The sequence below is a fragment of the Ursus americanus genome, chromosome 16 (assembly GCF_024610735.1).
Source record: "Ursus americanus isolate L20-20 chromosome 16, mUrsAme1.1.p, whole genome shotgun sequence".
In the NCBI taxonomy this organism is placed as follows: domain Eukaryota; kingdom Metazoa; phylum Chordata; class Mammalia; order Carnivora; family Ursidae; genus Ursus; species Ursus americanus.
In genome coordinates, this window is record NC_142142.1 from 33613904 (window position 1) to 33619102 (window position 5199).

Sequence of the window (5199 nt, forward strand, 5' to 3'; positions counted from 1 at the left end):
CAAATACTCTGCTTTAGAGTTCCATGCACATATATAAACATGCACATAAACACACATATCTTCTCTCCTAAACATTTTCTATAGCTGAGCTTTCATAATTGTAGAATTCTAGAATTAAGACTATTTTTGTTTGCTTGTTTTGTTGGTCTGTCTTTTTGGGGTGCTTTTGAAAAAGACATTTGTTTCTTCTGTTCTTACGAATTGTTATGATGTGTAACATTCCTACATGGAAGAGCCATGATGGGGTTACTTATATAAAGGCATATGTCATGTTAGTAGCAGAACTGGAACTCAGAATCTGACTCCCACTTAATTGTTCCATTTTGTGATGCCTCCTTTCCTGTGTGTCATTTTGTGTAGCTGATGTGATATCCCAGGCCGTCACACAAGGCAGGGGCTCCTGTATGATACACAGATGCCTCCACCAACAGAACCGCACTTCACACAGTAGTATAAAAAAGTTTTCCTTTCTAGTCCATACTCTCCCAACCCATCATAATAACCATTATCCCCATAATAAATTATGGAGGTTATCACAATAATACATAAAAAGAGCACATTTTTGTGTGTATTCTGAGTGCATTACCCAGTGATCTTACTTCCATCCAGGGGAGAATCAATGTTCCCTTTCTCTTTTCTTTGCTGGTATACAACTAAATCTAGCCATCTAGAAGCTCATGGCCTCCCTGCAACTGTCCAATGTTCAATCCTAAAAGTGATAAGACACTGGTTTTCAAGTATATATTACTCAGAGTTTATTTTTTTTAAGATTTATTTTTACTTACTTTTGAAAGAGCGAGCATGGGGGAGGGGCTGAGGGAGAGGGAGAGAAACAGACTCCCTGCTGAGCACAGAACCCTACACAGAGCTCCATCTCACCACCCTGAGATGACCTGAGCTGAAATCAAGAATCGGAACTTAACTGAGCCACCCAGGTGCCCCGAGTTTATTTTTGTTGTTCACACTACTCTTCCTTTTGTTTCTTTTTTTTTTTTTTTAAAGATTTTATTTATTTACTCGACAGAGATAGAGACAGCCAGCGAGAGAGGGAACACAAGCAGGGGGAGTGGGAGAGGAAGAAGCAGGCTCATAGTGGAGGAGACTGATGTGGGGCTCGATCCCATAACACCGGGATCACGCCCTGAGCCGAAGGCAGACGCTTAACCGCTGTGCCACCCAGGCGCCCCTTCCTTTTGTTTCTAATTGTGAATCTACCAAATCATAAACTGTAGGAACTGAAAAAAATAAATGCTTGAGAATTTCCAAAAATGTACTGCATAGAGCTTGCTCGCTGTGCTACATAGACATTCATGACTTAAGTCAGAAAAACGGAGTGTCTTTTCTTGGCTGAAGACTCTTCTTTTTCCTTAGTGCTTTTCTTGTCTCTTCCATCAAACATCCCAGGAATAAACATGGTGCTTCACAATTAATTTTGTTCCACAGTGAGTCTGCAGGATTGCCTTTAAGGCTTATACTAGCTACCAATCTCATGTTTTATACTAACATAGTTCTATTTTAGGGATAAAGCCAATTATTAGGATTGCAATGAGAACCAACCAATATTCTCCTTTATGTTACTTCTTTATGTTATTTTTTTTTTCTTCCCCACACAGATTAATTATTATGTTTAGTTTTGTAGGTAGGATTTTCCTGTCAGGACAATCAAAGGTTCACCTTACCTGGGCAGGTTATGGGGGTATGTGGGTTCCTGGGAGATAGGGCAGACACTGGCTAAGGGGAGACCATAGATGAGAAGCATCTTGTCTGATTTCCTGCCTAAAGATACAGGTGAATATAAATGCCAGTGGCTCTCATGGAGCCAGGGTGGTGGGGGGAAGCACAGACTTCAGAGCCAGACTTCAGAGCACAGACTTCAGAGCCAGCTCACCTCTGGTCCCAAACAGTGCTGGGTCCTCCTTCTTAGCTGCTGGTTGCTGCATCCCAAGAAAGTAGAAAGAAGAAAGCCTTTGAGTAGGAGCCAAATTGTCTGAACTTACTCTCTGTGCCCAGAGGAAGTGGGGACATGGTTTTTCTTTCCATGAAAAGTGTGTCTGATGGGAATCCAGCTCCTAAATAGTACTCAAGGGGGAAATCTTGAAGCAAAGAGAAAGTAACACGGATTTTGGGGACTCAGTCCGTTCCTACTACAGGGGAGGACACCCAAACTCCCGGCCCCTCCAATAGGTGCCCCGAGTTCATTTTTATTCTTTATTCTCCCTGTGTGCCCCGACTCCCTCCCCATCACCACAACTGGGGGCCTCTGCTAAGACCTGGGGGCAGGTGCTGTGGGCACTGCCCAGCTGAAGCTGCTCAGCCCCCACGGCAGAACCAGATCCAGGCTGAGGTCGCCCTGCTTCCCTTCAGAGGATGTGGGCCGGTACTCCAGAAGCTGCTGCGCGCCGGGACACAGCTGCTGCGCTCCAGGACAGAGGTCCTGCACACGGTGGACCTTGGCGAAGGGCAGCGTGTGGTGCCAGACCTCGGAGACGCTGAGCGCGTGCCCACTGAGCACGTGCCAGGACGCAGGCTTGGCCTCGTGGCGCATGCCACGCCCACAGCCGTAGGTGATGCTGTGGGTCCAGGCCTCCAGCTGCAGCGTGAGGCTCAGGAAGGGCAGCAGCTTGAGTGTGACGGCCTCGGAAATGCGCACTTGGCTGCAGCACACCTCACGCACCACGCCGAGGCTTGGGTCAGCCTCCAGACGCATGCCATTGGTGCTCAACATGGTGTGTCGTCACGTGCCAGCAGCGTGCGCAAGCGCAGCACGGCTCAGGGGCTGAGCAGCAGGTATAGGATCGGCAGGTTGAGTTTGGGATGGCTGCGCAGCAGCGAGTAGAGCACCTGCACATGGAAGAAGTGCACCTCCTTGAGCACCTCGTGTCTGCAGGAGCGGCAGGCCTCCCGGGCCAGGCCAAAGCGCCGATGCAGGAATAGCGGCTGATACACTGCCTTACTGCTGCTGGCGCCGCGTGGGAACGTGCTGCAGGCTGGCTGCGGGCACAGCGCTGGGAGAGGTCTGACGGGCTGAGTCGCCACGGCAGGTAGGCGTGGAACAGGTCCATGTTGCATAGGAGGACAGAGTGCACCAGGTCACCCACGGCCGTGTTATAGCTTGAACAAAACAAAAATTAAAAGTGAGTATGGCACACAGAAGACCAATCTTGGATAGCCTTCAGGCTCTCGATCAGCTTTTCTTTTTCTTCTAGTTAGACCTCTATATTCCCTTTCATCCTTCCTTTCTGACATAAATCGGAGCAATAAACTAATATCTTGGTTTATTTCTCATAACCTGGTTTTGCTCTCTTGGAAAACTGCTTGACCCAATTAAATTGTTAGATCATCGTTTGGTAAACATGCAGCCCTAGAAACCTAGTTTTGTCATCTACTGAGAATGAACCTATCTGTCCCTAGAGCCTTTCAGTAACCAAGCTCATGTGATTGCTGTATAAAACCAGAATAGCAATTCCATTAATTTACCCTCCATACATAACCATAACAAAAGCTGGAATATTTATGTCTAAAATACAGACATTTCAAGCCAAAAATTAGCTGCAACGTCATTTGATGAATGTGGAAGGAGAACAAGAAGACTGGATGAAAGTTAAGTGGCATTGGGCAAAATGACCAGTTCACCTGTCAAATCTCAGCCTTAACAATTACTAGCTGGGAAGCCTTAGACAGATTATTTTACTTCTCTAAACCTTAATGTGCTCCTTAGTCAAATAGGGGTGGTGATAGTAACTAGCTTCATATTAAATAATGCAGCATATGAAATATTTAGAACATTGTCTAACCTATACTGAGTACAATCCTATCTGTGCAGCCTCACAATGAAGAGGGTGAAGTCATCATGGTTAAAAACTAAGGTGGCTTCTTTCCTAGATCTGGATTGTTCGTAGGCATGGACCATGCCAATTTTTTCACCATGCCTCCCCTTTTATCTTTTCCAGAGCTGACCAATAATTTTTTTTAAGTCACACATTGTTTTCTTTAAATCTGTGATAAATATGTTAGTCAATCTTTGCACGCCCATGACCATTCTGACGCCTGAAGGTCATCTTGCACTTCTGCTGTGAGCTACTCGGCATTGGGTTTTGCAGTTCAACTCTATATTTCCCAACTTCCTCCTTCTTTGGAAGCCTTGTTATACCTCTGTGTATAAAATCTAGTGTTCTTATGGTGACAACATTTGGATAAAGTCATACGGTGTCAGTATAGACTTTAGAAAAGATGAAAAGCTGCAGAAAAACAAAACAAAACAAAACAAAACCCTGCCACAGAGGCTAGAGAAAATGCATTTCAGATCAGCAAACTGATCAGACAGATTCCGCATCTCAGTGGTCTGCAGGGACAAAACACAAAAGCGTCAAGGCAAACAAGCACACTAATCTTCTCAATCTCTTTAGTTTTTTTTTTTCCTCGGCAAATTATTAAGTATCAGTATCTTTTCTATAAGGCTGTCCAATTTCTTTTTAAGTATTGTATATTATCCTCACTTGCCAGTTTGGTTACAGTAGAAAATGAGTTACTTGTCACAACCAGTAAAAGCACTCGGCCATAGATTTCTTTTGAAAAGTTTTTTTTGAAGGTTGGAAATACAGCTGCTAGATTTCTTATAAGATTTAATTTACACCAGAGAAATTGGACATGTGTGGCTTAAGAGAATTTTATGTCATATCCCAGGTGCCCCTAGACCCAGGATTTCAGGGTCAAAACTCTTACTCTGAGGCACAGCAGACTTCTAAAACATCCACTTGAGTGACAGCTTTGGCTTTCATGCCATCAGGTCTTGACTAATCAGTCCTGAAATTGTGGGAATAAGACAAATGTAAACACATTTGATTAATTGTGCCCTCTGGAAAAATACTTGATAATTATTCTCTCTTAAAAAATACAAAGACATGACAGATAGATGGATGTGTCTATGTATATAATTCTAATTTTAATACTTAACAAATATATATGCAAAATAATTCATTATTTCAATATTTTCATTTCATAAAATGATATGAGGGATTCTCCTCCACTATGCTCCTTCACATCCACTAGCAGTACCACATACTCCTCACTCATTTCATTCAATTCTGTAATACATGTATTTGCATGAAACATGAATTTTCATTTTCGATAGCATTCATAAAGTGATACTTGTGGAAGAGGGGTAAAGGCATATATTGTGATAAGGAGAGGATTCGTCAG

General features: G+C 43.7%; 1 pseudogene; it reads right to left on the reverse strand.

The window, feature by feature from the left end:
* Positions 1–2263: 2263 nt before the first annotated feature.
* On the reverse strand, positions 2264–4778 carry LOC123787879 (carbohydrate sulfotransferase 6-like; annotated as a pseudogene).
* Positions 4779–5199: the final 421 nt, after the last annotated feature.